The following is a 26,728-nucleotide window of genomic DNA, read 5'->3' on the forward strand; positions in this document are numbered from 1 at the left end:
AACTCAATGAACCCTCTCAAGCCCATATAAGAAAAAAGATCAGCCCTTTTCAATGGCTCCGCCCTTTGTGCCTCTCAGCTCCTCCCCCTTCTCCAGCAGCGCCCCTCTCTCTCTCTTTCTGCGCTCAGCTGACTCTGCTGTCTGTAATGGAGATGAATCTGACATCTTCCTGTCTGTGTGTACTCAGCTAACTCTCTCAGCTGAGCAGCACCTCTTGTTAATGGAAACAAATCTCCAAGAGCAACAACGCAACAATAACCGGCTCGGCTATCAGATCTATGACAGGGAGAGAACTATTCCCATGGGCCTCAATCCCAGGAAAACACATTTAAACGGTGGTACGCAGAACGGTAGGGAGACAAAAGTAACACAGCAGGGTAAAATCCACAGCTTCTAAAGGAATTCGGGCAGGAGCAGTGACTTCATAAAGAAACACCGCTTGTCTATATACCCAAGCAAAGCAAAAGCAAGCTGGTAGTATGGTAAGCTTCTGTTCGTCAAGCTTACTGTTATCAGACCAGGGCATCAAGTCTAATGTCATGTGCGAGGTCCTTCTACATAGGTCAACAAGCATGAGGGTGAACAGGAACATGATAAACAGACCTCTGGAGTCTGGACTACTGGCCCAATTGACCAAATGTGGTGAAAAAGCCAACAGAGATGCAAAAATATAGGTTTCACCATTCTCATATTTACGAAACAATACTGATTCTAAAATCCCAAGAATCAATTAGTCTAGCCTGTTTTCAGTTAATGAACCTAACATTGTAGAGCATCTCCCATCCAATAAATCGCAATAAGCTTTGTGCTTTGTTACTTTTGATATGAAGTCTCAGAATCCAAAATCTGTCCATTTTGCTAAAATATTTAAGCAATAAATGCTGTTTTAGCACTGTTTAATGTGGGGTGACAGATCGCTGTAGCGATCAAACGACGCAGAAGTACAAGGTGCTCGGAAACATAGTCCACATGACAAAATAACCCCTTCAAAAGTTTGGTAACCCTTGGTTCTTAATACTGTGTTTGGTTACCTGGATGATCTACGACTGTTTTTTTGTCCCTTGTTTGTTCTGAACAGTAAACTAAGCAATGTTCCTCAGAAAAATTCTCCAGGTCCTGCAGATTCTTTAATTTTCCTGCATCTTTTGCATATTTGATCCCTTTCTAACAGTGACTGTATGACTTTGACATCCATCTTTTCACACTGAGGACAATTGAGGGACTCAAACATAACTATTAAAAAAGGTTCAAACATTCACTGATGCTTCAGAAGGAAACAATGTATTAAGAGAAAACTTTTGAACAGGATGAAAATGTCCAAATGTTTCTTATTTTGTAGAAATATCTTTTTTTTTTTCATTTAGTACTGCTCTTCAGAAGCAACAGAAAATACTTGCATGTTTCCCGGAAGATTAGAATTTACTTTGATCTTCAAATTCAAAAAGTTTTTGAATGCATAGTGTTTCCTTTTGGAGCATCAGTGAATGTTTGAACCTTCTTTAATAGTTATGTTTGAGTTCCTCAATCCTTAGTGTGAAAGGATGGATCTCAAAATCATACAGTCACTGCTGGAAAGGGTTCAAATATGCAAAAATGCTGGAAAACTAAAGAATCTGCAGGACCTGGAAGATTTTTCCAAAGAACAGTACTCAGTTTAACTGTTCAGAACAAACAAGGGACTCATGAACAACCATCACAAAACAAAAATAGTCACAGATCATCCAGGTAACCACACATAGTATTAAGAACCAAGGGTTCCCAAACTTTTGAAACATCTTTTATGTAAAATATCTTACTCAGGACAGTACTACATAAAAAAATAACATGCATTTTGTATGAGCTTTCTTATTTTGTTTTGTTGCAAAACATTATCAATTTAAAATATCTGACAGCACATTAGCTACTGTATTTCGCTAAATTTCTATATAACTTTATTCAAAGTAAAGCCAAACTAGAGATTAAAACATTGTGTCTCAGAGATAAAAGTTTCTGCTGTGGACAAACAAACAAAAACAACCTATGGCAACACAGGTTATTGTAAGTTTCAATCGTCTGATTCTTAATAATTCATTGTGTGTTCATGTAAATGTTTACCATACAGTACTTGAAAATCCCTAACTCACTTCCTTAAGACTGATAAAGAAAAACACTAATAATTAGTGGTGGGCCGTTATCGGCGTTAACGTGCTGCGTTAACGTGAGACTCATATCGCGCGATAAAAAAAATATCGCCGTTAATCTATTCTCAAAGTTGGGTTGGGAGCTGGGTCTAAACTATGCAAGCTATGATGACTTTCACTTTGATATTTTAGCGCGGATGATGTATATCTAGTTGAATTGCAACGTAGGGGGCGAGAACGAGTCTTCAACTTCTGTGAAATTACCACATCAAATGAGACGTGCAAACATGGATGCAGTTATGAAGCCGCTTCAGGGCAGGTGCGTGCGTTGCTAGACCCTTTTTACTGGGGCACGTGCCCCAGTGAAAATCTGCTGTGCCCCAGTAAAATCTCAAGTTTGAGTTATAATTTACTTTGATAATCCCGAAATAAAGACATTATACTATATGCAACAACTGAATTGACGCTTCTAAAAGCAACGCAGTTTATTGGAAGATGCACGCAGATAGGCTATCCATACCCGCGCGCCTGTATATTTTACTGGAACGCGCACGTCGTACAGCCTTTTGCGCAGAAGTACTTGGTTACACAAGTTTGTATAGTTAATTGTGTTTTAAATGCAATTGTCAAGCAGTTTGTAATGCATTTTGGAAACAGGAGATGAGCGCCTGGTCTAATGCGCCACCTGGCTTGAGAAACCACTTCTCAAAGACTTACTTTTAGTCATTATTTGGGTAGCAGACATATTCTGAATGCTTTCAGAAGAATTCAAATTAGCCATTTTAATCTAGATTAATCTAGATTAATTTCAAGATTTAATCTAGATTAATCTAGATTAAAAAAATTAATCTATGCCCACCACTACTAATAATACAGCCCATACAATGTTCACAATGTCTCACGATAAAGACAATAACCCTATATGTTGCCCTAGCAAATATTTAAACATGCTTTCTTCCAGTGAGTGGTTCTATAGTGTGCCGGCAAGACAGGCTGGCGCCGCTGTGGAGAGGGAAGGCCTGATCTGACAGAACTCCACTGACATATCACTGCAGCTGAGCTACAGGCCCTGCAGCCAGCCCGCTGGCCTTTCACTCATGAAACCTAATACATGCAGGCTACTAAAACCACACACACTCAAAACACTCTCACACCTCCAAACCTTTCCCTGACGCAGCAGACACAGCCAGTAGTGTTGAATTTTCAAATTAATTTTAATAAAATAAATACAATTTGGTAAAACAGAAAAGACAATCATCATCAACTTTTATTTAAAATAATGACTGAAGACTGAATGACTACAAAACCAGTCATAAGGGTAAATTCTTTGAAATTGAGATTAATACGTCACATAAAAGCTGAATATTTGAGCTTTACATTAATGTATGGTTTGTTAGGATAGGACAATATTTGGTTGAGATACAACTATTTGAATATTTCGAATCTGAGGGTGCAAAAAAAAAAAAAAAAAAAAAAAATATTGAGAAAACCTTTGTCCAAATAAAGTTCTTAGCAATGCATATTACTAATCAAAAATTACATTTTGATATATTTACGGTGGGAAATTTATAAAAATGGAACATGATCTTTACTTAATATCCTAATGATTTTTGGCATGAACGAAAAAGCAGTAATTTTTATCCATAAAATGTATTGTTGGCTATTGCTAAAAATATACCTGTGATACTAACGACTGGTTTTGTGGTCCAGGGTAACACATTTTATTTTGATTTGATTAAATATAAATGTATAACCAATAAACGTAATATATATATATATATATATATACACATACATACATACATACATATATATATACACACACACACACACACACACACACACACGATAGATAATTTTTATTTTAATTCATAAATGTATACAGTTACAAGGTTACACTTATAATTTCTCTGAATAATTCCACTTTGAATTATTTTTACTTCCTTGAAATTACATTTTTACATCTAATTTGCTACGTCACAATAAAATCAGGAAATGGAACAATTCTCAATGCATTTGTGAATGGTGCTGATATCTGATGCTACAATGTTTTAAAAAAATGCGCGCGCCATAAGTGTGAGAGACATCGTATAAATAGCGTCTGTGTGCGTGTATGTGTGAGGGCTTGTATGAATAGCCTCTGTGTGCGACTTAGCGAGAGAACAGAAGGACAACAGAGAGTTTATATAAACAGACTCGATGTGTGTTGGCTCCTGGACACTAATATTCATCTTAGCTGGCATTCGCAGAGAAAAGAACGCTCGAACCTTCCTCTATACAATCACATCACTGTTCCACCATCTCTCACAAATCCACACAGCCGTCTTTTCAAGAAATGAAATAGAAAAAAAAAACGCTTTATAAACAGTGCTGAGTGGAAGGAAACTCAATTACCCACACTTCCGTCATTAAACCTTTCCTCTGTCTGCTATAGTCTTATATCAGTGGTTTTGTATTAAATAGTCAAGTACAGCATGTCTGTGGGGTGCACACTGAAGAAATCAAACCTGGGTGAATTTTTGGGTTTTTCCTCAGACTCTTGCATGTCTCATATAACTTTAGCTTAGCACAAAGAAAAGGCTGAATTAGCACAGCCTGATGCCAATGATATTAACTTCCATACAAATCATCAGGGGGTGAGTAGGTAAATTAAATGTCAAGACCTGTGAAACATATTCCTGGTCGTCTTATGCATACCGTATTAGAAGATGTCATGTCACATAAGTAACGTGACCAAGAACCCAAGTGAACCGTGAACTCCTTTCACCCTGTAACAGAAGTGTCCAGATCACACAGCCATCCAGCAAAGTTAAGGGGTCACCACAAGTCACTGCAGGCTACAGCTGTGCTTCATAAATTAGACCTCAACGGACTGCCGGCACAACAGGTGCCTTCTCGGCCTGAGGGGTGTAGGGACAGTCTAGCTCTTCACTTTGGTCTTGGTCACTCGCATGCTGAGCTACAAACAACAAAATTAGCCCTTAAGCAACTGAGCTCATCTTCCATTGGCTGGAGCAGATGGCACATCCTTCAGTGACGCCTCTCGGCACAAGATGAGAGCATCATGATCTTTCCAGTCTGTCAGACCCCTGTGACCCCTGTTGGACAGCCACCAGTTACAGATGCCTCTTCCTTTATCACTGGGATGAAGTCTCTGAACTTCTACCACTCATCATGTCAATGGCAATTACCAAATACACTATATTTGTGGATGGAATGACTAAGGAAAAGTAAATTCTGGATGGCTTGGCTTAAGACTTCAAGTATACGTCTTTCAAAGATCTAAGCGTTCATTCTGTGCTCTTAACTGTTTTTTAAAAGGATAATTAATCAAAAAATGTTAATTTTGTCATTAATTACTCACCCTCATGTCGTTCCAAACCCATAAGACCTTCGTTCTTCTTAGTTCTTCTTCGGAAACACAAATTAATTATTTTTGATGAAATCCGAGAGTTTTCTGACCCTGCATAGAGAGCAATGTTGAATAAAGTTATTTTTGTTTTCTTTGGACACAATGTATTCTCATAGCTTAATAACATTATGGTTGAATCACAGATGTCACAGACTATTTTAACAATGTCGTTACTACCTTTCTGGGCCTTGAATGTGTCAGTTGCATTGCTTTCTATGCAGGGTCAGAAAACTCTGATTTTATCAAAAATATCTTAATTTGTGTTCTGAAGAACGACGGGGGTTATGGGTTTGTATTCTCTGAACAGTTAAACTGAGCACTGTTCTTCAGAAAAATCCTCCAGGTCCTGCAGATTCTTTAGTTTTCCAGCATCTTTTACATATTTTCATATTCTGAAGGACTGTTCAGAACAAACAAGGGACACATGAACAACTAATTTTTATTTTGAAGGGGGTTATTTTAATAATTTACGCTATTTTTTGTCTCTCTTTCTTTGTTAAAGTTGTTCACAGATTCTGCAAGGGGTTCCCAAACTTTTGCATGTCACTGTACTTTTCTTTGGTTCTTTTTTTGGATAACTAAATATAAAAAATGAAATAATTAAAATAAAATGGTGAGCAGTAAGAATGTAATATGGTTAAGACCTGGAACTACTTCATAGCTGTGCAATTTGTTACATTCCCAATTATTTCTAGGGGCAAAAGGTAGGTAACGTTTTGAAAAAAAAAAAAAAATAATCAGAAGAACTATCATTTAATCAGGAACGAGCATAATATTTTTCTCTAATACACAATGGCCAAAATTATAGGTAACCCTAGAAATTCCTATGATTAAAATATCTATATCTGAAGTATATTCCCAATCATATTTACATGTTTTAGCACACCAGGGTGACTACGAACATGAAATTACCCAACCATGACTTCCTGTTTCACATGAGTATAATAATGAGGGAACATGAAGACCAAATTGCCTTAATCACGTATCACAATGAGAAAAACCAAAGAATACAGATCTAATATGCAGGAAAAGATTGTTGAGCTTAAATTAGAAAAAAGCTTAAGCATTGAAAATACCCATTCTCACCATCAGGGCAATGGACCCCTTTCACAAGACTGTGATGACACATTTCAACAGTAATCATCATAAATCCTTGAAAGTTGTTTATATTTAGGTTTTTATAAAAATCTATAAACAATTTTTATCTCCTTTTCATCAAGTTACAAAAAAACTAGTTAACGCTAATGCCGCGTCTATAGGAGGGACAATAAATTTGACATAATTCTCTCTTCTGACTGCTGATATCTCTCCCATTTTTTTTTTTCCAATTTTTATTGAAAGTCATGAAAACGCTATCGTGGAGTTTTTCTTGTATTATCTGAGCAAATGGGAATGCAAAAAAATAAATCTGTGGTAGGGCTGCTCGATTTTGGCAAAAATCATAATCACGATTATTATAGTCAATATTGTAATCACGATTATTTATTTAAAATTTCACTTACTTTAGAAAAAGTACTCTGTAGTTGTTTAGAATGTCTGAATTAAAGAATTCAGGAGCTTTAAATCTGTCTAATATATATATATATATATATATATACACATACACAATCAAAAAGTCTTGGTTTTACTTGGTTAATAAATAATCAAACTCATTCACTGGCACCGCATCCTCTTTCACATAATTACATAAACTTGATCTAATTAGCTAGTGCTGAATTATTGCATCGTATCGTGATATGGGTGTGAATCGTATCGTATTGCATCGCAATATGTCACAAATGTATCGTTAATATATCGGATCGGATACTTTGTATCGAGATGCGTATCGGATCGGCATTATACCTTAGATGCCCAACCCTAATATATATATATATATATATTAGGGCTGGGCGATTAATCGAAAAGTAATCGAAATCGACATTCAGAACCTATAATCGATCAAATTTTTCCAGGACGATTATTTCGATTACTTTCCCTTTAAAAACAGGGAGGCGCCAGAGTTCACAGAGGGGGCGCGGGAGCTGATATGCTTAGAGGTAGAAACCTGCGCGTGACAGATTTTTCAGTCAGCACGGAATATGTTATCTCGTCCCACTCCCGCCCGTGAGATTCATGTTTTGTCCCTCTCCCGCCCGTAAAAGCCTGCATTGAAGTTACCTATACATATTTTTTGAGTACATCGATCTTATTCTTAACAGAAAAGCAAGCATGGGCTGCTGTGTGCATGCATGGCAGAATGCGAGCAAACAACACTCCCTGCCTATCTCAGTTCATCGCGATCTCATACAACTCTTATAACACAATGAATATATGCACAATGAATATTTAACAGTGTCTACACTTCGTGTGTTGCAATGAGTGGATTCGTGCGCACGCAATATTAAGCAGTGCGCAAGAACTTTCGGTGAGTGGATTCTTGCATTCCAGAAACTTCCTATTCTTGCACCTGTTAAACATTTTGAAGTTATATTAGTTGTTCGTGTTGCTTTTGTGTAATAGATGAATAACAATTTGTATGTTTTTAGATATTTTATGTTTATATATTTCTATTTTCCGGGAGTCCCTCCAATCATTTTATTCTCCCGCATCCCGCACACACACGAGTTTCTACCCACTCGCGCATCAAGTTTTGTCCCGCGCCGCACTCTGTTTCTGTGCAGGTCTCTACTTTGAGGTCAAATAAAGATGTATAAAATGTTTTACTAATAATTTTATATAAAAATGTTTTTAAATCATATGCTTACAATGCCAATATAAGGCAATTAAATTTTTTTTTAAAATTAAACAAGTGTAATTGACAGTATTCTGACGATCCGGCGTTTCAATCTACAAATCACCAACGTTTACCATGGTTTTACTGTAGTAACACTGACAGTAACCATGGCATGGCAGAAAAGTAAAATATTCATATAGAATTTTATTATATTAATAATGTGCTAAATATATTAAAGGAGTAATGGAATATAATAACAATATTTATTTATTTTGTTAGTCATTACAGTTGTTTGTTGTACATTTGTAATTATACTGAATGTCTTCAGGATGCTGTTTTTCATTACAAATTCTTTACCGTGGTAATGGTAATCTACAAATGTATGCAAATGTATGAAAGATGAAGCTGTTGTTATTTTTACAGATACTCACAGAAACAGAAGCTGTCAACTCTGCTACTGTCAAATGTGCATTTCTAAAATATAAAACTTGTGATATATATACATACATACAAGAGTAATTTTATTAAGAAGAGATACTGCTTATTTTCATTGAAACATTGAAAATAATTTATTTTGTTTCCAAAAGTGCAAGTTATTTATTTTCACTAATTTAAGAAAAATGTGACTGTTCGTTTTAAGCAATGTGTGCTTTAATTTCAGTTGTTCAACACTGATGTTCAATAAATAATCGTAGATAGTAGATAGTGTGTGTTTCCTTCAATTATTTTAAAATCAAGTAATGCACCCTTCATTCAAAAATCTCTCACTTGTAAAATGTGAGCATATTTACTGTACAAAACTTGTCAGTGAACTATGAGGGCAAAAAAAATAAATATTATATAAATATAATTAAAAATAATTTTATTAATAAATAAAATAATCGTTCATTAATCGTAATCGAGTTAAAATGTTCAATTAATCGAGATTTTGATTTTAGGCCAAATCGCCCAGCCCTAATATATATATAATACTTTTATGGAAGTCTAAAGAAGTAGTCTACCAAATACTACAGAAATTGAATGTAATTAATGGAATGTAAAACAGTGTCACTGTAAACATGCTTTGTTTCTTATTAAAACTACAAAAGTCCTTCATTCAAGAACAGTGAGTGACTTTTATTATTTTTACGTTTTATTAATATTAAGCACAGAGATGGCAGAAGGAATATTTCTGCCGCTTTAAGCGCCACACGGACCCAATATACTGTTACACACGTATTTTCATTCTCAACTGTTTATGATAATTTAAGACAAAACTGACAAGGGTTTACATGAATGATCACCAAACACCTCATTTTGTAATATTTTTGCATGTATTTGACCGTTGAGGCACGTACCTTGAGTTAAAAGATAACTTTACATGTCCGTGTTGTGCTCTGTCTCTGAGCGCATACACAGAACAGTGCAAGTTCTTACACGCTATTAAAACACAACATCAAAGAAACATTAATAAATCAAACACGTCCCGTTTTATGAAAGTCACGTTACACGATTTTGCTGATTTGCATGTGAAATTAGGCTTTTATGGAGGAGCGAAAGCACACCACTGGAAAAGGGACGGAATGGGGCGCAATAATCGTTTCATCTTGATTACTGTATTTTCATGATCGTTTGAAGCAGAAATCGTGATTGAAACCAAATTCCGATTAATTGCACAGCCCTAATCTGTGGTACTCTCCCATTCACTGCTCTCGGATTTTACCCAACTATGATGACTTCCGCTATTAGAAACTCGGAAATGTGAATTTGTCTGGAAGAGGACTTAAGGCGAGGAGGGTGGTTTGAGTGGCCAAAGACTCTCCATGGGCCTATTTCTCTGTTGGAGGTCCTGGAAATCTAGTTCAGATACATAGCATCACGGACTCTGGCAAATACCAAAAGATATAAAACCTGACTGTCCCTGCTAGAAACCTTATAATGGGCTGTGGTTGGATCTACCAAGAGGACAATGAACCAAAAACAAACATCAAAATCCAAACAAAAATAGGTCTGCCATGGCCATCCCAGATCCCTGACCTGAACCCTATAGTTAATGGGTAGGGTGAACTAAAGAGAAGAGGCACCAACATGGAGCTGGGAATCTAAAGGATTTGGAGTATTTCTGTTTGAAGGAAAGGTCTCTGATCTCGCCAGGTGTTCTCCAAACCCATCAGACATTATCCACCTTATTTTTCAATGCAGAAGTAAGCTGTTTTCTGGTAATGTGTTAGACTTCCAGTTAATAAGTTGCCGTAGGGATATAAAGAGAAAAATAATGGAGTGCAGTAAACGGTAAACCTGTTTGCACCATTGTGTTCATAACTGGGATAATACATTAAAATTATATGGTAAAACACACCAGTTTGCAATATCATCCAGAAAAACAGGCTGTTTGTACAGATAAAATTGGCTGGAAGCAAATGACACCAAAAGCCAGACACATTATATTCACAAATGGCATCGCCCACTCTTACGGGAAAAATAAGGTGGATAGGAGAAAACTCAAGAGCTGTTATCTTGACAAAAGTACTGAATAAAAGGGTACCAACATGTATTAAAGAAAAACAGTTCTTTCATACTGAGATTTCCCATAATATAAATTCTTATATTTCAGTAAAAGTTTAGATTTTTGTAAATTAAACCAAAAGATCAGAAGAATAAACAACGCAGATTTATTTTGTTCATATTTACCAATGGTACAAACAATTTTGACCATGACTGTACATTTTATATATACCATTTTGTTCTGGTAGTCTGTAAAGCTCTTTGAAATAACAAATAAAGTGATATGCAACTATGTGGTCAAATCCTGGAACTACTTCATAGTCGTGCACACTCACAGGAAAGAAAAAACATTTCTCTGGAATTAAATTATTGGGTAAAAACTCCCATGCGTCATCCCTCCCACACTGACTGGACACAGCAGAGCACTGAGTCTCTGACAATACGTTGCAGAAGCCAGCACGCTGATTCAATCCAGACTGACCTCTCAAACCAGCACACAAGATAAGTTTACATCTACAGCAAACCATCCTTCAGAGGCCACTGGGTTTCAAAGGTACATTTTATCCAAGTTATTCCATAATTACTCAGCTGTAAAGCCAATCGTGCTATTACACAATCCCGAGCCTCGCTTCTGAAGTGGGTTTGGTCATAAACACAGGGTTACGGTTTTGGCAGCCAAGTCAGAGCATTGTTCACACAGACGCCAGGATTCCAGCCTGTTTACGGTAAACGTGCGTTAAGCCGCACTGGCACGAGGCCTTCTGGGTTGGGACCTGGCATAGTCGGGGCTTTCTTCACAAAGACAAGGAATCTCAAAGTCCTTGATTGTTTAAGCGTTCTTATTTAGTGGTGACACACAATATCTATTTATAAACTTTGAAGGTTTTCACTTTTCTCTCTGCATAGCTTCATTCCACTCTCTCAGGCACTCTCCTTGGCATCTCCGGTGTGCTCCAGGAAGCAGGCCAAAGCGTAATTGTTTAAAGAGACACAGTGAACTAAAAGGCTTTAAAGAAATAAAATGGGAGAAACTTCTCAGAGTCATTCCAATAGTATCATACCAACCAAAATCGACGGGTGAGCTGATCAAAATGATCTCTGGCCACCGAATTCCTGGACTGGATTGAGAACAGAAGTATTTTAAGAGATCTGGCAGCTTAAGTGTGTACATTACAGACTGCAGCTCTAAAATAGTAACCGCCGGCCTCTCAACTCTGTCCTAGTTTGGTCTTTTTGGTTTTGCTACATGCTAATAAGAGTATGCACAGCTAACCACGCCGTTTGTCCAGCTTTAGATCTACCACTTGTAATATGACTGCAGCGAGTCCCTTCACGAGGTGTAAGCGAATCCTGTTATACCGCTCTCCAACTGCAGCTCTTTAAATACATGCCGTGACTCAGCAAAAGAGAGGGAACATGAGATCAGTAAATCACTGTGTCATGACGGAAAAGACAAACTGTGAGAGAACGAGAGTGTGACAGCTCATTCATAATCAGCAGAAAGAAAGCAAATGCCGCCCATGAAGATGAGATTGCTTCACACTTCATATACTCTGCTACGCAAATCTATTCTTAACCATTTCCAAAGACCCTCTCAAGAGAGCTGTTACTAAAGAAAAAGGCAGTGGCATAAAACTATTGGAAGTCTTGTATTTTTTCCTCTGGATCTAGGGTGTTTCTGTTACTTTGGCCTGTGGCTATTTTAAGCACTAGCTGGTTTCAATTAGATTATATAACATGGGAAGACTGGCAGTGTGGGACATACAAGCAGTCCTTTTGAACAACCCGATCCTGACAAAGCAGAATGGTGCTGTGGCTTTAGCCATGACTATCACGGGTAAGTTATGTAGAACACCAGGTTACTGGAATAACACTACGCACAACACCTCCTGATTTTCCTTCCTGTTATTTAGCGAAGACATTATGTTTTGGGTGGCCAGCTGTCACAGATATAAAGACCCTGTAAAAATGTAGAGTTTACTGGAAGCTCAATGGAGTCGTGCCAAACTGTCAGATCCTTCTCTTTCCTAACAATGGGCCAATATTGTGTGAGGGCCGATGATCAGGCTTTCCACCCGCAAAAACAACCAACGTAAAGGAAAAAACATGTTAACATGTTAAAAGCCAATTATTTTCCATTTAAACTCTGTTACATGTACATTGCTTTAGCTCAGAGGTTTTCAAACATCTCAATGCCAATGAGTCCAAATAATGATCGAACACCTTGACACCCACAAAAATATTGAATAAAAATGTGAGAAAAATATTAAAGGATTAGTTCACTTCCTATTTAATTTTTTTAATAATTAACTCATCCCATGTCATCCAATATCTTTCTTCTTTCAGTTGAAAAGAAATGAAGGTTTTTGAGGAAAACATTCCAGGAGTTTTCTCCATACAGTGAACTTTAAATAAGGATCAACAGGTTGAAGGTCCAAAAGCTTAAAAGGGCTCTACACAACCCCAGCCAAGAAATGATGGTTTTATCTAAAATAATTTTCTAAAATAATAAAAACTAATACTTTTTAACCACAAAAGCTCAACTTGCACTAGCTCTGCAATGCATGTCCATGAATTCTCGCATTACGTAATCACGTTGGAAAGGTCACATGTGGCTAGTACTTCAGTTCAAAAAGATCTCTTCTTCTCCACCAACTTCAAAATTGTTAAACATTGTTGTTTTACCTTTTTTGTAAAGGGCATTTGACTTCCTTTGCACGTTTGCTTTGTAAACACTTGGGTGGTATATCTCTGTCTACATAATGTGTGACCTTTCCAAAATAATTACGTAATGTGTTGAGCTAGTGCAAGATGAGCACTTGTGGTTAAAAATTATACATTTTTTGTATTTTTCTTGAGAAAATGATAGTTTCGCTGGACCCTAATTCCTCGACTGGGATCGTGTAGGGCCCTTTAAAGCTGCATTGAAATTTGCACCATCAACCCATTTAACACTCACGGAAGAAATCTTTAGGTCTCACTTCCAGGAAAAGACTGTAGGAGACAGCTGAGGCAGTCGGCCCTGTGAGTAGGACAGGATCTTCACACACTGCACCCGGATATGAGCCCTACAAATCATTCCTCACATGAAACAGATGCTACACCTGGAATAGATGACCCAGTTGGGTTTTCTTCATTGAAAAAGCCCAAAGTCAGCTCAGCTGTTTGAGAATGACGTCTTCTGGATTCAAGTCATAGCACATGCAAGACACTTTCTTAAGCCAGGCAGTTTTAGGCCGATTTATCCCAGATTTTCCCCTCCCTAAAATTGGAGAAAAAAATCCTTTGGAGGACCTCCTAGGATTTTGAATCACAATAATCACAGCTATGATTATGTCAGTACTTTCCCAATAGCCAATGCGCGACCGCAAAACAAGCTGTTGCACAGGTCCGTTGGATAGTGGAAACTGCTTGTTGACGTTTTGCAATAACACCACTGTCGGTATAATGTATTGAAAACGTATGACAACAGTAAAGACAAAGAGAAGCGCTTGAGTGAAATCGCCTCGGTTTTGAACGTAGCAATTTTCTGAACCCCGCTTTAGCAGTTTAAATCAATTTGTGAAGCACTCTGGCTCATCCCATTTTGACTCATCTGCAGACTAATTGAGAGAAAAAGAAAGAGAGAGAGAAAGGCCTACATGAGACAGGACTACAGAATCAGTCAGGCTGAATCAGTCCTCAAGGCACTGGTAATGAACAGAGAGCTAGTTCCTCCTGTTCAAGCCTCAAAATTAAATCAAGTCATTAAGGCTGAAGCTCTGGCAGAAACAGCATTCAGTAATATCCACATTTACAGAAAACATCAAACACTGTTTATATTCAATTAAGGCTCTCATATGAATGTGGTTTAACAAAGGAAGGGAAAATACACCATGAAATTTACTTCCAAGGACACAAAGGAAACCAAATCCGCCTATTAGCTTTAGGATGATGATTTCACTGCTTAGGTAGATCACCTCCTTACAGAACAATTACATTCATACTTATGTTTAACATACTATGGATTAAACTAGAGGTCGACCGATGTATCGGTTTTGCCGATTAATCGGCACAGATAGTTGATTGGCGGAACTATCGGTTATCGGCAAAAATCCTTGCCGATAGTTTTTCCGGGTTGCGTTCTTTGCTGAAGCGGCTCACGCTCCGCTGTCATAGAGATGAGAGGTTAATTCCTACCCCAATGCTTAATGTCATGATTGTTACCATATGTGACCCTGGACCACAAAACCAGTCTTAAGTCGCTGGGGTATGTTTGTAGCAATAGCCAAAAATACATTGCATGGGTCAAAATTTTTGATTTTTCTTTTATGCCAAAAATCATTAGGAAATTAAGTAAAGATCATGTTCCATGAAGATTTTTTGTAAAATTCCTACTGTAAATATATCAAAATGTAATTTTTGATTAGTAATATGCATTGTTAAGAACCTAATTTGGACAACTTTAAAGGTGATTTTCTCAGTATTTTGATTTTTTTCCACCCTCCGATTCCTGATTTTCAAATAGATGTATCTCGGCCAAATATTGTCCTATCCTAACAAACCATATACCAATAGAAAGCTTATTTACTAAGCTTTCATGTGATGTCTAAATCTCAGTTTTGTAAAATTTAACCTTATGACTGGTTTTGTGGTCCAGGGTCACATATATTTGCATTAGTTTATATCCAGCTAGTCATATTGTTAGCCAGCAAAGTTGCAGATTTATAGACATGAAATGAGAAAGCAAACTGTGTTCATTCAGCCGACAGAAATCCTGCTGCGCCACAGCGCGCCATTCATAGTTTTAAATTACATCATATCTGTCCTTAATATTTTTTAATGTTCATAAAGACTTGACCCTGGGCTGGAATATTGAGTATTGTGCATTTAAGCGAAACGTTTGTATTTCTGTAGCTCTAATAAAGTCTGTATGCTTCATAGAGCTATCATTTTATGTTTTAGCCTTTGCTTCAGGCCGCGGAAGCATTGTAGTTACACACTTTATTTCACAATGCCGATTTTCCTTGTTCTTATTTGATTTTAATAACTGATCAACAAAAATATGTATTAAAAATTAAGATAAAAATTATACAAAACGAAATTCGTTTAAGAAGGGATTTTCCACAAATAAAAACGTCCGAAGTGGTCCAAAAATTGTCTGACCCTCTCCAATTCTCCCGGCGTATTGCCGTCCAATAAATAATAAAATAATAAAAAATTAAATAATACTTAATGTAAAACAGAAAAAAAAACTTAAATGGCTACAATATAAATTGCTCTTTCTCTTTTCGTTTGATATGTTCTTTAAACTAATCTTTGCCGCTTTTTTGATCATACTTTAAGTAAACATTTGCCCGTTTGGTGATTAAATAAACCGTTTTAGACTTTCCCTTGAACTACACGCAACGCCTCCTGTGTGTGTGTGTGATACCTGTGAGTTGTCCGCGCAGCGCTGCACTTTTGCCTGGTTTCATTAAGGGTGGGTGAAAAATGGATTCTCCGCAATCCTCTCTTCAATGAGCTTGTGTTTTTCCCCGCATATGGCACATGTGCGCGCTAGAGACACGGTGGGCTTCATTGCACAGAATTTGCACTGTGAGACACGTGCGCATTTCTTGACAGTGTGTGCTTCCACCCGCAGTGTTTTACTTTAGATATGCCTTCATTTATGCCATTTGTAATGCAGTAAAACTCGCGCACTGACAGACTTTCACTTGCGCTTTGTGTTTGTTTGTCCTAAAAAGCTCGATTGCGGATGCGGTTAAATGCACTTGCATTTTCGAATACTTTTACATGAAACTGATGTACAGTACACACAGTCAGTTATATTTTCAGAGCAGGACAAAACATCTGATATATCGAAAATAGATCTGTGCATTCATTGAAGCCTGTTAAAGCAGCTTTTAAAAAGTAGCCTGCTTATATAATAAAAAAATAAAATAAAATTTGCATGAAATAAAATTGATATAAAATGTTATTAAATTGAATCTTAATTTTAAGATGGCAGTACTGACATACAGAGATTACAAATATAAAAAAAGGATAGAAACTGCAATTTTACATATTGTTAAAATGTAAAGATTCTCACCCCTACTGTTAATATAAAATAGTACTTTACAATGAGCCCATTTATTCTACTTCCATTTATTCTTTATTATACTTAATCGGTATCGGCCAGTGTGGTCCAACCTAGCTATCGGTATCGCTAAAAAACCAATATCGGTCGACCTCTAGATTAAACCCTAAATAACAAAAGTGGTACAAAATTCATTATCAAGTGTTTTGATCACTTTGTGTGTTGCAAAATGCTGCAAAACATTTTTGTTTTAAAGGGATTGTTCACCCAAATGTAAAATTCTGGCATTAATTACTTGACCTCATGTTGTTCCAAACCTGTAAGACCTTCGTTCATCTTCGGAACACAAGTCAAGTTATTTTTTATTAAATCCAAGAGCTTCTGACTAACACAGCAAGGGTACTGCCACATAGATAGGAATGCAACTACCATGTTCAAGGCCTAGAAAAGTGGTAAGGACATCATTAAAATAGTCCATGCGACATCAGTGGTTCAATTGTAATTTTAAAAAATAAAAATAACGACTTTAACAATTTCTTCTCTTCCATGCCAGTCTTTGACGCGCGTTCAACTGTGTTTATATGTAAACCTTGTGTTTTGACAATATTAGTGTAATCAGACGCAATACATAACTTAGTTTAGTAATTAGGTGCTATTTAACAGGCTTTCAGTGTGTGCTAAATGTGTGTTAAAGGGGTCATTGGATGCCCATTTTCCACAAGTTCATATGATTCTTTAGGGACTTCATGAAAAGTCTATAATATACTTTGGTAAAAAAAATTTCACCCTTTTACCTTGTCAAACTCAGGCCTGCAAACACTCAACTCATTTTGTTGCATGGTCTCTTTAAGTGCAAATGATTTCTGCTTGCCCCGCCCCTCTCTGTGAGCCATAATGTTTACTTTAGCTGCATTTAGCCGCGTTATGCCGCATTTAATCTGAGACATTCTTGTCTTCCTCTGCACCAGAGTCGACACAATGGCGATCGAAGTTGGACTGTTTCAGCTTGGTGAGGGTGGGTCTAAGGTAAGGCGCTCATGTCAATCTACTATCGTGGGAGTGGCCTCTGTTGGTGTGTCGTCACAATGACAAGAAACTTAGAATGACCTGATTTTAAAAAGGGGATATTACTCTTAAAGATAAAAAAAAACACTGGGTGGATTTTTATCATTGTAGGGTGGTTGTGTACACAAACTACCAACACACATTAATGTTCAAACAACATGTAAAAGTTAGTTTTGCATCCGATGACCCCTTTAACCAGCAAGACTTTAAAGCAAACAATGTACTTTTGTGATTGTGAGTAAATGCAGTGTGCTGTGAGAGTCAGGGATGCAAACAGAGGTATGGTCAAAAAGGAGTGAGATTATCGAAGCCTGTGCCCCCGCAGCAAATATCATATAATTACATTGCCACCAACCTCTGCCATCCAGGGCTCACCCTATACACATACAAAGTTCTTTATATGAAAATACACAGATTCTGTAACATGAAAAATTTTACAGCCCTCATCCACTTTCTGCACTGTAAGTGCCTGGCTCTCATCAAATTCTCTCATTCTGCAAATGAAAAGATGCATATTTTAGCCTCAGTGTAGCATTAAGCGACCTGACATCTATAATCAGGACGTCTGGATACCCTATACCAGGGCTATTCAATTAGATTCATTTGAGGGCCGGATTATCGAACTGAAAATTTGAAGGGGGCCAAGGGGGTGGGGGCCATCCTGATCTCTTTCTAGGGAGGCCTATACAATTACATTGAAATGCATATTCACTAAAATTAACTAATATTACCAACACCAGCATCTATAAAAGGTTAACATTAGTGCTGTCTTTCAATCAATAAAAAAAAAAAAAAAAAAAAAACACACATTTTTCTGTAATTAATCATGATTAATCGCATATTTATATTGTCAAAATTTCACACTGAACCTCCAAATTAAGGTAGAAACAACATGAAGTATATTTTAAATATGTGTTTAATGTCATCTTTTTACCAAGTAGCCTATTATTAATGAAGTATTGATATCAATACTGCTACTGGTGTCTCTATTAAATGAATTTTCTCTCAGTTTTACATATTAATTATGTCCATTTCGACATTACAGTATAATTGAAAGCCAATATTTTCAACATTTAATAGGCTCTGAAATATATAAAAACTTTTAATTTAGGTAATTTTAAAACGATCTTCACATAAAATATAAATTGTATATACATAAACTATACAGATTATTATTGCCATATACTGGTTATAATCGTGATTTTATGTATTTTAATTTGACATAAGTGTTTGTTTACCACAAAGTATATTTTGGCCATCAAAATAACATTCAAATTGGATCATAAGAGCTTTAAAGTGCTGAAAATGGTTGTGCAAAAAGCTTGAAAGTCATTTAAAAGTGCTTAAATTTGTCTCTCAAAAGGTTGTACAAACCCTGAAATGAATACAGTAATAACATTCGACTATGCTTAAGTTGGGGTTACTTCTGGTTGTCTGACATAGCCTACATCAGCGCTGTTTATAACAGAATTCTGAGCAGAATTTGAATGATTCTCCCTAGATCTTGCAGCAACCTTAATTCATTCTGGGCGAATTCAAACACTTTTCACTGGATCTCGCAGCACTGTGCAGTGTCGCAAAATCAACTTTGGTTCTCGAGTAAAGGCTGTTCTGAGCTCGGACAAGCGTGTTTGTGTTGCGGTCCTAGCTGATAAACGGTCCGCGCTGCACAGCTCAAACGTGGCGCGCTTCGGTTTCTCGTTCGGTTCGTTTGCCATTTTATGTTTCTCATATGAAACAGTAATAGCAGCGCTTATGAGTTAAACAACGCGGTGGTCGCGCCAGTGCGACAGCTCACAAAATTTCGCCGCACCGGCAGAAAAAATGCGACCATTTGGTCGCAGTCTGGAGCCCTACAAGCGCTTGTTAAATCTGCCGTCTATTGATGTTGCGGTCTCCAGTAGATTGTTGTTGTTCTTGGCTCTCTTGCTTTTCTTTTTTGCCGCCTAGTGGACAAACTAATTAGTGCAAAAACCAACGTCCCCCCCCCCCCCCCCCCCAAAAAAAAACAAAACTCATCGGATCTGCACGCTTCACACATGTCCCCCACACAGCCGTGAAAAAGGCGGCATCCGCCAAAAGGCGCGCCGTTTGCATCCCTGGAGAGTAAAACTACAGCTGAGTTAACACTGTTACGAATGTATGTCGTGTTGTACAGTATATTGAGACGGAGGGACCAGAACAGCTGACAGAACTGCACGATACTATGATATTTCTCCAAAAGCAGATTGTGGAGACATTTTTATAATTCAAGATAAAAAAAAATTGTCATATCGCACACCCCTAGTTAAAAAAATAATGGATGTTTACTGTTGCCGTTAAATTTCCCTCCAGCGGGCGTGGTTCTCAGAGTAATATGCTCTACTTTTGTGTCCTTAAATGCTTGTTTTTTTAGGTTGAAAGCTTATAAAAACATAGTTCTGTGTTTTTTAGCTTTTTTACCGTACACCTTGTCACATAGCAGCTTTTAGACATTGCTGTTTTTTGTTGTAAGTCAGAAATGACAAGGAGGCATCTTCCCGCAATACAAAGTCAATGGAGAATGTTGGATTGTTTCCCCCGGTGGGCATGGTTTTCAGATTATGACACGAGTTGCCCTGTCACTCTGTTATTGAGGAAAAATAAATTGTCGAATAAAGTCAATATTTTAGTTTTCTTTGCGCACAAAAAGTATTCTTGCAACTTCAGAAAATTAAGGTTGAACCACTGATGTCACATGGACTACCGTAAATCCTCTAATATTGGCCTGTATTCCATTAGCGGCCGGGTCTCCAACATTGGCCGGTCTCGCTGTCAGCTGAGGTAAATAATGGCCGGTCTCTAATAGTGGCCGGGGCTATTATTAAAAACAAAGTTTGTCTGGGCAGCAGAGTATGTGAGCGGAGCGGTGTAATTTTGAATGGAGGGAGGTGCGGATTTTTGAAAAGTCGGAGCGTCGTGGTTTTCACTCGCTCCAAGAGCGCTCTGCAACCGCTCCATCATGAGTACAATTCATGCCAACGGTCCGTAATATAACTTCATATTAAGCAAGAATTCATATGTTAAACATGTTTAGCTAGCTTGATAGAGATGGATCACTCAAATCAGAAAGAATGTGAAGGCTATGATGACGGCAATGGATGAGCGGTAAATTATAGACCTTTTTCCTGAGTAAACGATGAGCGCCGCCATTACGAATTCTAACGTCAGATTGAATGCTTTTCTGTTCCGGTTTCCATAGGAACCCATTCAAATAGCGTCCATGTGTTTTTAATGTAGCTACCTTCCGCTGCTTCGTGTCATCTACACACTCATTAAAGTGAGGCACTGACAAATGACGGTCATTGCGACATTGCCAAGTGATGGCGCTATGGAGCCATGTGCTTTTTAAAAACATTTTATTAGGTTTAACATTAGTTTATTAGCTCGGAATTAGGCATGTGCCGGTATCAAATTTTCATGCTGCGATTAATTGATTGAGCTTTTATCACGGTATACGGTATTATCACAATATTTTAATTGCTCAGGAGAAATGGATGGAGTGGTGGTGGGGGAGGGAACAACTTGCATTAAAAAAACAACTTGCATTACAATAGGTGTAATTGTGATTGTCAAAACATTTGGTAACTAAACAGAATTTTACACAATTTTCACGATTTAAATTCTTGGGATTTGATTTCAATCTTGATTCAATATTGACTCTTTGGATAAAAATTAGGTAGGCTACAGTAGATAGCCTACATATAAATTTTTCTCAAGAAAAAAAAAATATATCTCACATAATGCTGTTAATTATGTGTAATTATAATTATAATAATGCTGATATTATGTAGGCATATCTTTCGGTAAGCTGTACTGTATCTTTAAATAAAAAGTAACAGATGATCGGTTTACTTGAACTGAAGCGCTACAGCGATCGGTCACGTCACATTTACAAGCACCAAAACGGTATTTATTGTCTGAATTTCGTAATAAAATGGACAGAACCTGAGAGCTGAGAATTGTTTTCATATCAAAAGTAACCTGCTCTGATCTAGTAGTCTGTCGGTCTCCATGTTCTCTTTGCTCCGTGATTTTTCTCTGTGTGAGAAAATGGATGCGTGGCGCGAGAGCGTGTGAGAAGTGTAAATTGCGTGAGTCTCACGCTGAATGCGTAGAGTTGGCAGCCCTGCTTTTAGAAGGGGGATAAATCGTCGGCAGTGTTCCTCCTTCCGCCATGCTTCTTCTCCATGTGAGGATTGTTTACATTAGACTAGAGTGCGCACTGCGCCGCATGCACACAGTGCTTCTACATGTGGGGATTGTTTACATTCAGAGTGCGCACGTGTTTCGCGCAGCATATACACCGTGTTTGTTTAAGCGGTTGATGGAAAATAAGCTAATGCGCGTTCTATAAATATAAATTCTGATCTATTATTTTTCACGGTATTTTGAAGTGCCCACGATAACAATATCGTGCATATTCATTACCGCGATTTATTGCATTACCGAATACCGGCACATGTCTACTCGGAATATACCCTAATTTGACTAGAAACAATGCAGACCGGAAATGCAAAGCATTCTTTCAGTTAAGAGTCGGACTTACTTCCGTGTTCAGGAAAAAGGTCTATAGTTCACAAGAAATTAGTTTGTTCCTTCTAGATAATGACTATTTTCGGGTGAAAGCATGATTTAAACGGGTACGACACTAATTCACACGCAATCGCTCTGTCAATAATGCATTAAAGAAATGTAATGGTATCTGATTTCGAATAAACAGACATCTGTAAGATCCATATTTAAAATAAATGACGAAAATGTTTTTTTTTTTTTCATTACAAACTTTGCACTGCATAAAGCAGCAGTTATACTCTTTTAATGCTGACAATGTTATAGCTTGGTATGTGGCAGGAACAAAGTTTGCACACTAGTGTTCCAAACTCTCCTGTTATTTTATTTTAGTATTTTTTATTTTAATATGTGTTATGAACAGGACCGTTATATTTCAAACATTATGTCTTTTTTTTTTTTTGATGTCTCTGATATCAGTGAGCGAGGAGTGTTATGAACCCAGAGCGGAGCTGGAGCGGGGGGATTATTAAATGCACCTAGTATTTTATAGGTTCAAATAGACACAAAATCTCGTTTGTTTTTTATTCTACTGGTAGTTCGTTTTGCTCAAATAGAAATTGAGGCCTGCCTCTAATTCTGGCCTCCTTCTAATAAAGGCCTGGACTGCGATGCGCTTGAGTAAAATAAAGGCCCGGGCCTGTATTAGGGGATTTACGGTATTACAACAATTACAACCTTACAACCTTTCTGGGCCTTGAATGTGGTAGTTGTGCTGCTGTCTATGATCAGAAAGCTTTCAGATTTCATCAAAAATATGTTAATTTGCTTTCCACAAAAGGAATGGCATGAGGGTGAGTAATTAATAACAGAATTTTCATTTTTGGGCGAACTATCCCTTTAAAAGGGTGTATTTCTTATGTTAGCGTCTGCTTCTGAATGTTACTGTACTCCGTGCAAACAGCTTTTATGCTTGCCGGATCTAGCTTACTCAAAATATGATCCTACAGCATTCAAATCTCATGCTAATACCATTAGGAATTACATACATCTAACCTTGAAAGCATTAGCTTCAATAAATAACATATAACAGGAACTATTATAAGACATTTCCTCCTACGCAGGTTAAGGGGAAGTAGAGGGAATTGTTTGGCCAGCTGTCCACTAACAACCTTAACTGTTGTTTTGTATTGCCCTACAACTACAGTTTATTGTTTTAACAGCCACACGGTGTTGCCTTTGTCACAAGGAGGAAAAAACGGACTAATTACCAAGTAACCAACACAAAAAACGTATTTAGGATTACGTATTTAGGAAAACGTATTTCGCTTCACGTCTAACACTCTTAGATTCTTCAGAAGAACTCTTAGGTAAACGTATTAGCCAAGCATACACTCATGTCACAGTGAGCTCTTGACCTTTGGCTGCTGAGAACACACTCTATGGCTAAGATTTGTGGAGGCATCTGCTCAGCACCATTACATCATAAGACTCAAACGAGCATTAACACTGCCATAGTAGAGCAAGTAATGCCCAAGTACTGTCCCATCTGTTCTGGAAAGCCCCCTGCCAGTTATACTAACACCTTTCAAACTCTCTCACTCTCCACCACAGGACATCTAGGTAAATCAAGTCAGGAGACATTCATTACAATTTAGCACACTTCTTAGGATAGTCACTGTATGAACAGAAGTGTAAAACTATGTCAAGCTCAATATCAAAACAATTAGGGTTACAAAATATTATTAGCTGTTATTAAATACATTTATTTGTACATGCTCATTACCTGTACACTCTTAAAAATAAAGGTGCTTTAAAAGGTTCTTCACAGCGACGCCATAGAAGAACCATTTAAGGTTCCACAAAGAACCATTCAGTCAAAGGTTCTTTAAAAGAACCATCCCTTTCTTAGCTTTTTTTATAATCTAAAGAACCATCTTTTGCCGCAAAGAACCTTTTGTGAAAAAGAAAGGTTCTTCAGATGTTAAAGTTCTTTATGGAACCATTTAGACAAAAAGGTTCTTCTATGGCATCGCAAAGCACCTTTATTTTTAAAAGTGTACTTAAGAAAAACGCAAGATTTTCATGAAATCAAATAAAATTCAAATAAAATTAATTAAAAAAAAAACTGAAAAAAAAGAAATGAAAACAAAATGACCAAAACTTAAAGTAAAATTAAAAGTAAAAATAGAAAAACATGCATGTTTTGCAATCATCTAACACTCAAAGTTAATATTTGAAGACGTGAGTTAGTTTTTAGTTTTTAAATTCTTAAAATATTTAGCCAAAATAACACATTATTTTAATATCAGACATGAAAATATTTCAAGACAACCACAACTATCTTAATATTGACAGCAATAAAAAAAAAGAAGCTTTATTTCCTCTGTATCATTTACCGGTTCCTCTTATTCCTCCAGATGTTATATGAGAACAAACAGTGGGCTTATATTATATATAGAAATTGATTTTCCGAATATGAAGTTTCACATTTGTTGTGTGGCTTCTGTTTGCATCGTCCAACCAGCACACAGTATGAGCCCAGTTGAATAATTCATTGTGTTTGGCTGCGATATGTCTATACATTCTTGTGTGTGTGTGTGTGCAAGAGAACATGATACTTCTCTAACACTTACAAACACACACAGGCACACCACAACACTGGAACATACACACAACCCACAAAGGACATGTTACTGAGCTCTCACGTTCCATGTTCGAGCATGGTTTATAATAGCCAGATATAAATGGACAAAAGAAAATAAGACAAATAAGACATAAAGTATAAGACAGCTGATGAGTAACATTTAACATGCGTCAAAGCCAAGAGAGATGATGTGCTAGCGGGGGGATGATGGGGCACTTTAAATGGCAGGAACCAGTGGTGATCGTATCGTATTCTCCAGATGGCCGTCTATCTCCTCTCCTTTACATGGGCCGGCCGGAGCAATTCAAGCCTCCCTGGGGACACGATGAGCTTGTGCGGAAGAGCCCAAGTCACTGAGTCCTCAACTACTCATCCCCACAACATGAAAGGGAAGGCCGCTCACTTCATCGCATCTATTGCTTCAGACAGCCATGACGAGCGAACATGGACTCTAGGAACTGCTATCTGATCAATAAAATGCTTGTAAAAGCCTGAGAGATAAAATATGAGCCATCTGATCACTTCCTGCCTTCAAGGAATGGTTTAGCATTAAAGGGATAGTTCACCTAAAAATTGGAATTCTGTCAATTATTACTCACCCTTATGTTGTTCCAAACCTGTAAGGCCTTCATTCATCTTCAGGACACAAAGTGAGATATTTGAGACGAAATCAACAGTTTTTAACAGAAATGAGCACTGTAATTGTTTCCGTACACAGATATGACAGAAATTGTTGTTGTGAAAAAGGTTGTGATATACTGTCTCAGTCTAATTTACATTCAATTGCGATACTTCTTTCCTTATTTCTACACTACGAAAGAGATATTTTGAATTTGGACTGCAGTAACTAGGGTTGGGCATCGAGAACCTGTTCCAACTTGGAACCGTTAAAAAAATAACGATGCCATTGGAATCGTTTATAAAATTTGTTTTCGATTCCGATCATCGGTTCCAAACACGCAAGTTTTGGTTTCCATTGTGGCAACCGTATTTCCATTGTGGCAACTAATATCGTAATATTAGTCCATAATCACGATTTGATTTAAGTGTAATGAACTACCTTTGATTAATGCATCAAACTTTGACAAATTCCGTGACGTTCCGCGTTAAACTGTAAATTCCATTTTGACTGGACTCCACGATTCCGTCCGTGTTTTCCGCATCGCGGAAATCATAAAGCCCTAAATATGAGACATGCCGCCGTTTTACTGGCTGGTTGGTCCAGTCTGAGAAAATGCCAAACAGCGGACAAACTGCTAGCACGTTTGTATTTCTTCTTCGCTGCTCTAAGCAGTAGTTGCTTGTGGCAACACAGCACTATTCCCTGTGTTTGCATACTGAGCCGCGAAGAAGAACTGGCTTCCGATTTGCTAGCGTGAATCTTAAGAAAATGGTATCGGATCGGTACGTGGGTTCAAGTACTCGCCGATTCCGATGCTAGATTTTTTTTGTGGTATCGGCGGCATTTCCGATACTAGTATCGGAATCGGAACAACCCTAGTCAGAAAGCTCTAGGATTCCATCAAAAATATCTTAATTTGTGTTACAAAAATGAACAAAGGCCTTACACGTTTGGAATGACATGAAGGTGAGTAATTAATGACAAAACTTTCATTTTTGGGTGAACTATCCCTTTAAAACAAAAATATGTTCTGCGGTATTTTGCAAGACAAAATTATTGAACTATCCCTTTAACATC

At 37.4% G+C, this 26,728-nt stretch overlaps 1 long non-coding RNA gene across 8 annotated transcripts in view; it reads right to left on the bottom strand.

Moving 5' to 3' along the window:
• The window catches only part of LOC141344649 (uncharacterized), a 79,946-nt gene that overhangs the window by 47,452 nt on the left and 5,766 nt on the right, over positions 1–26,728 (bottom strand). For 2 of the 8 annotated variants that reach the window (XR_012356819.1, XR_012356821.1), the window contains exon 2: positions 5,485–5,583. The exons of the other annotated variants lie outside the window; for them this stretch is intronic. This is a non-coding gene — a long non-coding RNA (uncharacterized lncRNA). The remainder of the gene's footprint in view (positions 1–5,484; positions 5,584–26,728) is intronic. 8 annotated transcript variants of the gene reach the window in all.

This window comes from Garra rufa, chromosome 10 (assembly GCF_049309525.1).
Source record: "Garra rufa chromosome 10, GarRuf1.0, whole genome shotgun sequence".
Classification (NCBI taxonomy): Eukaryota; Metazoa; Chordata; class Actinopteri; order Cypriniformes; family Cyprinidae; genus Garra; species Garra rufa.